Below are 13429 nucleotides of genomic sequence, written 5' to 3' on the forward strand. Positions count from 1 at the left end.
GTCTCGCAAACTTTACATTTTAGTACTAATATTTGTTTCAAATTTCAATTGCTGTAGTGGTTTATTAGAAAATAGTATTATACAATGTAAAAGTTGTGTGTGTGAAGTGATTTTTGTGATAAATTTCAAGGAGTTTTTATTATCGGAGTATGGATGCTGACTTCCAGCTAATCAAGAATGGTTGTAAGGCTCTGTGGTAAGTGATATTTATTTAAATGGCATGCTCATATATAGTTCAATACACCCAAATTTGCGGAAATATGATTGATTTCAAGCAATGAATGAAACCAATAACACGTATTTATTTCAATTTAATCATGTTTACGCTATTGTTTATAATGTTATTTATAGCTGATAACATTGGCATATTTCGATTACATGTAAATGATTCCTAATTTCTCTAAAAGTTTTCACACTTTTATTAAGTTAGTTTCATACAAATTAGTTTTCTTTTATGAATTTGTTAAGGAATTCGCGATTCAGCCCTTTATTTGATACTTTCTTGCAAATTGGTTTCTCTTTTTGAATTAGTTAATGTTTTAAAACATCTGTACGCCTTTTCTATTCTTTCAGTATTTGTTTATTTCACAATAATATTACTGAGTAGTTAGTAATTAAACAATAGACCCAATATTAGTATTTGTTTCGATTAAATGTTTCCAAATTTATATTAGAACGCATTTGCATGCATGTTTTTCATAACATACGTTTAAAATTAGATTAAATGACTTTGATTACTACTTTGATCATTTAATTAACTTCCGGTAGGGTAGTTATAGTAATGGGCCGAAAATCGAAAATGAAAATTTTTGCATTTCGACGACGTTTTGAAGGTTTCTGAACATTTTAAGGCATACCTCAGAAAACTAATGGATGTGTGGTGTGTGTGTTTTGTATGTCCGCATTTTTTCGTCCACGTTTTCGGGCGCACGGATCAACCGATTTGAATGGTTTAAAAAACATTCGATTTCTATTGATAGGGAGATGTGCTGATTAGTTTTTGGCAAAGGCAGGTCAAGCCGTTACGTAGATGGATGGAGTAAAGAGTGCAGAAAATAGAAATCGAGTTTTTGAGAGAACGGATCATCCAATTTGTATGATCCAAAAAACATTCAGTTCGTAATGACGGGGAAAAGTGGTTATTAGTTTTTGGCAAAGGTAGGCCCAGCGGTTTCGGGATAGAGTTAAATGTTAAAAAAATGGCAGTTTTTGAGAGAACTAAGTGTCTGATTTGAATGATTCAAAGAACTTTCTGCTTGTTTCAACAAAATAATTGCTTTTGCAAAAAAAAAATTTGTTTCTAATTTTTTTTTCAAAAATATTTTTGTAATTTTGGATTAAAAATTGAAAAAATGACTCAGGCTAAGCACAGTCTAAGCGCCACTCTGGTGCAAATATTTACTCCAAGTGCGTTTAGACTGTTTATGTACTGGAGATTTCGCACAGAATTATTTGCATTAGACTGTGACTATTTTTGTGAGCACTTTTTCAATTTTGTGTAAATTAGGCAACTATTTTTTTTTTTAAATTGAATTCGAAATGAAATGACGAACGATTGTTAATGTTCTGGAGATAAATTGATTTATGATTTACATTTGACTTGCTCGGATATAACAAACAGGATAGCAAAAATAATGAAAGTTACAGTATTTGTAATAATATATTTGAAAACGTTTGAAATTTCTCGAATATTTCATTACGGTACGGGAAGTTCCAGTAATTTGCTTTAAGGCACGATGCCATGCACCTCTAGTTACTTTTGTCTGTTAAAGATCTATAAATGCATTCGCAACAATTTGTTTTACAGAACTTCACTTTAAATGCAGAATTATTGGAATGTTACATAATTCCATATCTGTAGATATTTATAGATTCATCCATATTCAATTCAACATTTACAGTCCGTTTGCAATACATCGCACTTTATGCAATGTTTATTCTTTATTAAATGCACGTTAATTATTTGTGTATATTTGTAGTAATTATTGAATTAAATATATGAATGTATATATGATTAATTGATGGAACTTATCATTTGCGAGCAATCAAATCGTTAATTAAAATGTTTCATGTTTCGACGATGATGATTCATGACGAACAAATTTAATTTTGCCTTAAAAATTAACTTATTTATCAATTTTTATATGAAAGTAGTTGAATTTTTAGTATTGTTATAAAAATTAATTTATTGAACAATTTTACGAAACATCTGATCATGCTAAAATACATATCATTAGCAGTGATGTGATTCGATTGATAAATTTGAAAATAAAATCAGTTTTCATGAAATTTACTTTATAAAATGGCTACTATTTTCAATTATGTGACAGTCGATTTACTTTTGCTATTAAAAAACGTGCAGGTAATTTAATTTTAAAAATATTTTATTAAATTAATTTTTATATGCCGACCTAAACAATATGACTTAATAATGAAAATTTCATAATTTAACAATTTCTTTATATCATACTTGACAATTTATTCGTCTTTATCAGCGAATAAAATAGTTAATTACAAATTATAGCCATGAAAATAATCAATTCCTCGAATGTATATTATTATCTACCTGAAATAATTTAAATAATTTTTGATTTCAATTAAGATTTTGCAAGGTTCATAATTTTAATGTTATTTAATGGATTTCAATGATTTTGCATTTTTAATCAGTTCCAACATAGTTTTTAATTACTTGCAATTTATTACCGTAGTCCGAGAAAAACCTCGGGCAATTAAAATGATTTAACAATAAATATTTTGTAATTTAACATATATTTTCTCATCTTACATTTGATCATTGATTTCTAGATTATTATTATTTTCCAATCCGTTTCAATACTTTTTAGACGATTTTTATAACGAAGATGAAACCATTTGTCGTCTAGCTTATTAGGAACCCTGTATATATTTTGTTTTGAAATAAAAATAAAATGTTAACTTCAATAAGCTATTTAGTAAATGAAATCTTTTCTTACCGAAGTAGGTATTTCGTATTCCGCCTCTGAAAGTTGATCGCAAACTAAACTTCCCTGGCAAATGGTTCAGAATCTGAACAAAAGTTTTTTTTTATGGTACTGATCTATTAAATAATGATTTTAAAATTTGTTTATTCTGAATTTCTAATGTCTTTTTTATCTAAAGAAATTTTAGAACTTTTATTTAATAGATCAGTATCATTGAAATCTTCTATTGTAGCAACATACTGAAATTTGAAACATATTAATTCATCGGAAGAAACGCGTTTTAATTTGTTTAATAATAATGTCGATTACTCGATCAAACATATTCACTTTGAACAAACTTTCAATATCCTGAATATAAATTTGCAAATCTTGTCAAAGTAGCGTATTACCTTCTTCTGACGAGTTTTAAAAAATTCATGATTGATAAATCATTTTTCTACTAACTACACTATTTGCGTCTAATTTGAAATTTCCAAATTTATGCCAATATCTTTCTAATTCTTAACAATTTTTTTTTAAATGTTTATAGCATTTGAAAGATTGGTGGCTTTAGATTATAGAACTATAAATGTGGCGTCGATAGTAGTAGAATATTACTGTTTGTTAGGTTTGATTGATTTTTCGAAGGACCAATGATTTGTTGTAAAACACTTTATTTGTAATATTAATTACGTGTTTATTAACTTCCCGAAGGAGAAGTTTATGTTTTCATCAAAAGATCCGATTTGCTAATTTTATGTTTTCTCGACGTTTCAAGCCATTCTGAATCGAATGAGACCAAATTTGGAAAAAGTATGTGTGTGTGTGTGCGCGCGTGTGTGTGAACAAATTTTTTGCCGTAAATCAACGTTTTCTCAAAAACGGCTGGACCGATTTCCAAAATTTAAAAGCCATTTGATGTATCTCGATGACGACTTAAGATTTATGAGTTTTGTGCGACGATCGGCCAGGCCGCTTCTTTGCAAATCGCAGAAAAGTGAAAACTTTTTCGTCCACGTTTAGCCCGCAATTCTGAATCGATTTTGAAAATTCAAAAACCGTTCGTAGGTATTTGTTGGGAATCGTACTGATTAGTTTTTGGTATAGATCGGCCGGGCCGTTTTCTTGTAATAAAGTTTAAAAAAAAAAATTTCGACGATTTTTGTAATTTTTTTTGCGGTACATACCATCGTCTTCTAGATCATACTAAAATATTACGGCCCTACGACTATCGGTTTAACTTTAAAAATTCGTCAAAGTTTGCAAAAATTGGTATCGTTTTTTTCGCATTTAATCGACGTTTGCTTAAGAACGCCTGAACTGATTTTAGAAATTTAAGTCATTCGATGTATCTCAATGAGCACTATAGTTGCTCAGTTTTGTGAGACGATCTGCCAAGCCGTTTCTTTGTAATTTGAAAAAAAGTGTTAAACTTTTCGTCCACATTTAAGCTCATTCTACCGAATCGATTTAAAAAAAAACTGTTCGAAAGATATTAGTTGGTAATGATACTGATTAGTTTTTGGTGAAAATCTACCGAGCCGTTTTCTAAAGTGTAATTTTTGTATTGATTGATTTAATTTTATAATAATTTTTGATTTAGATATTTGATTTGTTTCTATATCAATATATCGGATGCTTCGATTTTGGTGTTACAAATTACAATGGAAAACCAATAACAAAATAATTGTAGTTTGCAAACTTCTTTTTATGCGAAAAAGGCTCATTTTGGATTTCAACAAAACGACGTTTTGAAGCAAGAATGGCATCAGAGAATGTCCTGCACATCTAGTAGTCTTAAATATTTTTAATGTTATTGAAATTGCTCACACGCTTTCTTTATTAGATTCAAATCTAGATAAAATATTCCGTCTTTTTATATTATGTCTAAAATAATTAAAAATTCATAAACGATTCAAAGTGATTAATTAAAGAATATATCAGTATCATAAAGAATCAGTCAGTCTGTTTTTATCCTTCTGCATGAACGGTTGTGTTATTATTTACATAAACTTTTAACATAAATTCTACAGAAAAAGAGTTTCTATATATGTCGATTGAAATAAAAAAAAAAAATTATAATATAATTTTACGTCGCAGTCTGCCGACAGACAGAAGCGCTGCGCCGATTATGCAAAGCTGAGGACAGAGAAGGACAAATGTATTATGCAAATGTGCGATTGTGCTCGAGCACTATTTCGCACTCTATTCCACGTATAAGGATTACTGCGCAGGACAAGGACAAAGATATGTCGCGGGCGCAGGCCACGCCCATCACCTATCACCTAGTTGCTCTCCCCACCACTCGAATCGGCCTGCCATTGCGAGAGGATATCATTTCGTTTTCGACTGCGGCGGTGTACGGTGTACGGTGTACGGCTAGAAGGGTCTCGGCGAAATGGACGTAGCCGACCGGCTTGTTGCGTGAGTTCAACATGGTTACGAATTGAATTCAGTTTAATAGTGCGATAATTTTATACCTATTAATTTCAAGTGTTTGTAATTGTGCCCTTGTCAAGTCTAATTTACATGAAAAATTGGAACTGATGCAGCACCGTTTACAGGAGAAAAGGTCAGTGATACATATTTCTTGTATTAATTTCAAGGTTTTCGAGTTGATTTTGTGGGTACCGATACCGAATTTCCGTAATACGAGATCTTGTAGTTTTATTTTCAGTTTTGATCATTTTGCCTTTTCATTATACAAAATGAATTAATTGCGTGGACGCAGTTACTGCGGCTTCCGAGTACATTTTGATTTATATATCACTAGAATTTTCTGAATCATTTGAAATCATCCATCCATTTACACATTCAAATATTAGTTTAAAGTAGACTGCGTTGCTTAATAGATTTTGCGAGAGAAATGGGGCGGCAATGGGTCAGTGGTTAGGATTTTTTCAATATGCCAAAAATTACGATTTCTTATTAACACAGCTCTTAGATTCTTGAAATTATTTTGCTACTGGTACATATTTGAATCACCAGTTTAGTTTTTTATAAATTTGTACATCGTTTTAACATATAATTAACCCTCCGTCGGTCGGAGTGGTCCGGCCAGACTTTTTTCGGCTTCAATTAAAAAAAAGAACACTTCTAGTAATCTTATCGACTTGAAATTTCTTGACTTTTCCTAAAATTTCATTAGCTGTCGATCAATGAAAAAATCAGGAAGAAAGAAATGTACTTTGAATTTTTTTTCGAAGCGATCGCGGTGGGCGAGATAGAATATCGGAGCGAGTATGCGCCGCGTCGGAGTTTTACGGTTAAACTGTATAAATTTTGATACTTTATCCATAACAATGTGAACAAAGTTTGTACTTATTATTGAAATCTGTATAAAATATCTGATATTTGATGTACATAATAGATGTAATAATCAGTTTTGGAATACAAATGATTTTTTTTATTGATTTTTATTGGATCTCGGAATCACTGGACCTGTCAATATTTGACAAATAATTTATTCAATACAAGTTCTAAAACAGTGTTGTAATATATAATTAATTCAAAATAAATAATTTTTCCCGAAATATTTGTCGACGATGTCGGTAATGATTGAAATGATTAAGAAAACAGTCGTCTTGAATTGATAAGAAGACGTCCTGATTAGTCTTTGGCAAAGACAGGTCCAGCCGTTTTGATGATACGGGGCAAAAAGTGCCAAATATGGCATTTCATTTTTTGAAAGAACTGAGCGGCGTATGATTTCAATGATTTAAAAAATGTAAAGAAGTATTTATATTTATAATGCTTAAAAATGTGAAGCAAGTGTTGGTTAACGCAAACATCAAATGAATTAAATAAAATCGTTATTTGAATAAAGAAGCATGATAAAATTTTATAAATACAGGTATGTTCAATGATTATTGGAAACGCGTATACGATTAAAAGAAATTTATTTTTGTAAATAGAGTTTTATATAATAAAGAGATTAAAATAACGGTATTCATTGTTTATGAAGTTATATAAATTATTACAGAATAAACCTGATGATGGAAAGTATTTATTTCCGAAACGTCGTTATTAAATATCTTAAAGAAAAACAAATTGTTTTTATTATTGGATTTACTGTTTGGAAAAGAAACAATCAATATATTGAAAAAATCCAGGACTTATCTATTGAATATATATATATATATATATATATATATAAACATAAATTTTTTTAATAATTGAAACATAATTGAATTGATATGGCTTTCTTCAAACAATCTGTTGATATTATATTTGAAAGATATCTTCATTGAAATATATCTGGCTATCAACATTTAACTCAGCAGAGGCAGGAGCAGAACTATAAGAAACCAAGTATCAATTAGAAGTGTGGTGGTCACAAACATTTTTAGTAACATATATAATACAGTTATATACGAATACCATAAATATTAGCTACAGTTATATACGAATATAACTTACTTGGTACTTTTATATCTGCAAGCTATAATATATACAAGCAACACAAGTCATCTGTCAATTATATATCTGCTCTGGAGAATTCAACAATGTAACAATACAATATATAAGGCAAATATACTACAAATATTACAAGGGTCTTCGTTTAAATCAAATATCTAATGTTCTAATTAATGAAAATGTGCTACAAATGTCAAGATCTACAACTGAATACTATATCTTATTAATTTTATGTCAATATTAGTAGATGACTCAGGATATTAAAAAGGAAAATGAAATTTTCTATACAAGTATGAATATAAGAATTGTTCCGTTTAATTTTTTTTCATTAGCTTTGATTCTATTCATATGTGCAACTAATTTTTTCATTGTGAAATTTAAAAATATTTGAGAATATGGACAAAGAAGAAACTTTTGGCAGTATTCCGAATGATATGATTAGATTTTATAGTATATCATGTTTGAAAAGCAATTCAATGCAAACACGAGGTGTAGTTTCAGACCTCGAGGAAAGTTAGAACATTTGGAATCCGATGACAAATTTGAATCACTAGAAAAATCAATTTATTTATTTTCACAACATATCTGTTTGTTGCCAATATGGAGATTAGAGACTGTGTACAGTCTAATAATTTTGCTATAAATGCGAAAATTACAAAAGTTATGATGCAACTTAAAGGAATTGAACTATTTTTATCATTTATTTTTTTCAAATTTCATAAATCAATAAATTTTTTACATATGACGAGCTTTTGTGCTTATCGTGCAAGATGTAATTGCTTATTGAAATTAAAAATACATAATGAATTCTTTATTTGCACAATTGAGTAGAGTTTATAATATCAATTTTGAATATTGAACAATCAAATACAAATTGCAATTTCATAACTTCATATTCGTTTGTTTATACATATTTGAAATGACGAACCAAAATTAATTTGTAAATTTATTTTCATTTAATTTAACATTCAATAGTGGTAATAATGTACCTTGTCTGTTTAAATTCATTACATACTTAGCAAATTTGTCACTTTAAAAGTGAATGTGAGTAGCATACATTAATCCTACACGATTATTTTTAAACAGTTGTAAACAGCAACTCGATTTACTTCAAAATGAATATTAAATATGCAATTGATTTATGCTCACAATGCATTTTTACTAAAACATAATTTTTACATATGAACTTTTTGCATTAATATAAATAATGTCAATTATTTCAATAAGATATATTTTGGGAAATCTGTACAAAATTGAACAATGTACAACAATTTCGAAGAGCCAGATTTATATAGATGAAATTGATATTGTTATTGCAATACACTTGAACACATTTTTTAAGTGTTACAAAATGTATCATCTTTATTGAAAGTTAATAGCATTTGATAAATGTGATTAAAGTGAATGAAAAACTAAAAACTGCAAGCCTACATTGAATGACGTGCACGTTGCTTATACATACAAATTTGATGAAATCATACAAGTTTTATAACTGTTTTAATATTTATGAAATTGTATCAAATAATGATATGAATTATTAAATATGAATGCAAACTCAGTCTACTGTTGAATCATATTTGAATTTCAAATCACAAAGTTTTGATAAAAATACAAATGAAAATTCTTTCATTGGCATTAGCAAAGGATTTTACTTTTTACTTGTATATTTTTCATTCATGCTTGATTTTATTTCTAGTGATTTTGATAATATTTAATAAATTAATTTTATTAACTGTTCAAAAAAAAAAGCCAAAATGATCGATAGGCAAAAGACACCATCTATATATTATATGATTTTGCAATTTTGAACTAGCAATTTATTTTTAAATAATTTGTTCTACATTTTATATAATTAACAATTTAATTGAATAATGCCTGAAATTGAACAATTTCAAGCGAATAATATAAAATGTTCTATGTTGTTAGAATGTATGGTACCTCTTATCAATATGCTAACAAACATTCATTTATCTTTATTTTTTGCTCATGAAAATCAAATTTAATTTCACTTGAAATTTTTAATTCATTGATTCTTGAAAAATTGAAAAGTGAGTTCCTAGACAATACTGAGTGAGTTTGCCATTCAATTTGTTAGCTACAGTTATAATTGTAAAGTATATTTAGGTACATTGATTTTATTATATTTCTAGCTGACAACATTCACTATTCTAACCTACAATATTCAAAGTAATATATTTTTATAAGTGAATGGCAAACATTATCCCGTAAAAACTTTATAAGTTAAAAATTCAATGTTGTAAATATTTCAAACAAATTAAGAAAATACAACATTGAAAATTATTTTAGGTTTATATTAATTTGACAGTTTTCAATTTCTAGATTGAAGGAAATTGCAATCCACTGATATTTTTAAATAGATGACATTTACTCACATGTCTTACAGTTGATTTTTCTGCTAATACACACTAGAAGCAACATCATGATTTGAACAAATCGTCGTTTGCATTTTGAATAATACATAAAAACTGTTTGGGAAATCTTTGAGATCGACATTGAAATGCTTGTTGTGGCAAATGATTCATAACAAAAATTCATTTAACTTGGAAATTCACAAGTGCCGGCGCTGCCGCGCTTAACGATGTGGCATTATGGACTTGCCGACATACATATTGTGGAATATGTGCATTCTTGAAGGAAATAACAAGGATGCTCTGCAATTCTGCAAATGAATTTATTTTATTTCAGATATAATCCTCACTCGAATAATACAATATACCTTTAGTGCATTTGGTCCAAATGGATTGGCTTGAATAACTAAACACGTCAAGACGAGAACTGTTGGAAGAAAACCAGGCAAATCAGAGGATGTATGATGACAAATCCTAGAATTACTAGTAAATGGCTACCTAATCAAAGACTTTGAATCAAATATAGGTAAGTAACTGTTAAACTGCTTGATAATATTTAAAAATTTTATCAGTGATGAATTTATATTACAAATTTAATTTACTCGAGTATTGCAGTCAAATAATATAAATGATTGAAAGAGTTTGTCGGTAATTGTTTATATAATATAAATTTGAATAATTAATGTAATAATTTTTTTTACAGAGAATACCGGCAATGCAAAACAAGGAATATTAGAAAAACATCATCAGCTATGAAATATGCTGCAGCTGGCTGCTACTGCAATTCTTGGTGAACTCTCAAAATAAATGGAAGGCTCTCGTGCTTCTTGATAGGTACAACAGTTAAATTCAATATTTTATTCAAAATAAAACAGTTTATATTTTTTTATTATTATTATTATGAAGTTCTTAAATTCAATTTTCTTTTACAGTGAAGGTTTCGAAATAGACAATGGAATTTAGTAAAGATGGAAAGTGTTTGAACATCATCGTGCTCTGCCAAGGGCCTAATCAGGTTAGTAATTATAAAATAGTTATAATTACACACACGAGTATAAAAATTGACAATAAATTATAAGAAAAGAAAATACGAGTAATTTTTCATATTAATGAAAAATATTTTTAAATAAAATATTGTTAATATTTAGTGTCTAAATGTAACTGTATACATACAATTATTATTACAATTAAATCAAAAAATGTTTATTTCTACATTGATTTCAAAGATTTTATTTCAAACTTAAATTTATTTATTAAGTCACTGAAATGATTGGTTTTTAATATAATCATTAGAAAATGTAAAATTAATGAACAATTAATTTATTTCAGGGAAGACAAATGAATTCGGAAGTGACATTGTCTACGGCAGAGCTTTAGAAGCAACATTATCTCTGCATGGCAGCAATAGTGACCATAAGGTGTGTGATGAAATAATTTACAATTAATACTATTGAAATATTTTAGTATTTGGAAAGTAAAATATAGAATTTTTTTATTATAATTTGGCATTGCATATCATAAATGAATGGAAATTGTTCAGCAACTACTAAATTTTGAATATTTGAGATTTGAATGAATGATCAATCGTAAATTTTGTAATCCTTGATGAAACAATGTTTTTGCTACTAAGTATTATTTAATCTAAATATGAACTATTGAATTAAACGCAATTTATTTTATTTTTCAGTCCTTTGCGATCACTATGCAAAGGCCAAGTGTATCAGGACTTAATCGGGGATCTGTTTATTAAACTCTTTGCTGCCTGCAGCCTTTGTGTTGTCAGTGAGGATAAAAGGTAATTAATAAAATGAAATAATTGAAATATACATACAAGAGATTTATTTTTTAAATGCTTGAATATTACTCTCAATTAAGTTTTAAGATATTTAATTTAATGCAATAATTAAAAAATGTGAAAGAATTTGAATGCTTTTACAAAAATTTTGAGTCAATAATACTTTTTTTTATTTGTTCAAGAAATTACGATTAAATAATGTTAAATTCATAAAGAGATTTTTCATATGGTAATAAAATATACAAGTATAAAAATCTATAAACAAATTCGGCAAAGTAATACAAATTAATTGAAAGAGATCATTGTATTTAAAGTATGAAGTAAGATGTGACATTATGGACTTGCCGACATACATATTGTGGAATATGTGCATTCTTGAAGGAAATAACAAGGATGCTCTGCAATTCCTACAGTGAATGAAACAATATGGACTTGCCGATATACATATTGTGGAACATGTGCATTTTTGAAAGAAATAACAAGGGTGATGCTCTACAAATCGTACAGTGAATCAAACAATGTGGACTTGTCGACATGCATATTGGGAAATATGTGCATTCCTGAAGAAAATAACGTGACAAGCAATCGTGGGCCCTAACTGAAGAGAACCATTTCAAAGAAAGGAACCAATGTATTCTTACCGTAGGATTTCAAAGAGGCTGCTGCTTTTATTAAATTAGGTATTTTTAGCTCGAATATTTAAAATAATTCATGTACTCTACTCTTTAAATAACAATAGTTTAATGAATTTATTTTATTTCAGAAATAATGGATTGGCTTGAATAACTAAACACGTCAAGACAAGAACTATTGGAAGAAAACCAGGCAAACCAGAGGATGTATGATGACAAATCCTAGAATTACTAGTAAATGGCTACCTAATCAAAGACTTTGAATCAAATATAGGTAAGTAACTGTTAAACTGCTTGATAATATTTAAAAATTTTATCAGTTATGAATTTATATTACAAATTTAATTTACTCGAGTATTGCAGTCAAATAATACAAATGATTTAAAAAAATTGTCGGTAATTTTTTATATAAATTTGAATAATTAATGTAATATTTTTTTTTACAGAGAATACCGGCAATGCAAAACAAAGAATATTAGAAAAACATCATCAGCTATGAAATATGCTGCAGCTGGCTGCTACTGCAATTCTTGGTGAACTCTCAAAATAAATGGAAGGCTCTCGTGCTTCTTGATAGGTACAACAGTTAAATTCAATATTTTATTCAAAATAAAACAGTTTATATTTTTTTTATTATTATTATTATGAAGTTCTTAAATCCAATTTTCTTTTACAGTGAAGGTTTCGAAATAGATAATGGATGGAAGAGACAAACCATATGAGTAGTACTACATATATGATACAAAATTTAATGCAATTTATTTTATATTCCAGTTGGAAGTGATGACAATACAGCCATAGACTTTACTGTTATGGTTTAATAGCACAATTGCGATGATGCAAATTCCTTGCAGTGAGTAATGCCTTCCAGATACAGTTCATCCTGTGCCTCTTTTTTAACCACTGGAAAAGGTATTTCATGGAATATAATATTTCAAATGTACTATTAAATAAGTTTGGTTGTCTGTTAAAAAGTTTTGAGCAAGCACTGTTTATTTTTTAATTTAAATAAATGCCTATTATTGTTTAATCAATGAATATTCTCACAGATAAAATTTGATAAATTATTGATTCGAATAATTAAAAATGGTAATATGTATTTGAATGTGGATAATCCATTTGAATTACTGGTTTAAATAATTGCTAAAAGTTATATTAATTTGACTGTAGATGACACTGTGAATTACCGGTTTGAAGAAATGTTAATAGTAGTCAAATCTATCGGTACATAGATGGCGCTGGGAAATTATCGGTTTGAATAAAAGCTAAAAGTTGCAA

General features: G+C 28.3%; 1 long non-coding RNA gene across 1 annotated transcript; it reads left to right on the forward strand.

The window, feature by feature from the left end:
* Positions 1 to 138: 138 nt before the first annotated feature.
* LOC113382132 lies at positions 139 to 13125 on the forward strand. Its single transcript, XR_003367633.1, has 12 exons — positions 139 to 196; positions 5040 to 5363; positions 5434 to 5511; positions 10062 to 10250; positions 10428 to 10558; positions 10657 to 10739; positions 11054 to 11142; positions 11412 to 11519; positions 11834 to 12199; positions 12283 to 12425; positions 12598 to 12728; positions 12828 to 13125. It is a non-coding gene; the product is annotated as an uncharacterized LOC113382132 (long non-coding RNA).
* Positions 13126 to 13429: the final 304 nt, after the last annotated feature.

This window comes from Ctenocephalides felis, unplaced genomic scaffold (assembly GCF_003426905.1).
Source record: "Ctenocephalides felis isolate EL2017-DRISC unplaced genomic scaffold, ASM342690v1 CF-g0.4_SCAFFOLD_03308, whole genome shotgun sequence".
Lineage (NCBI taxonomy): Eukaryota > Metazoa > Arthropoda > Insecta > Siphonaptera > Pulicidae > Ctenocephalides > Ctenocephalides felis.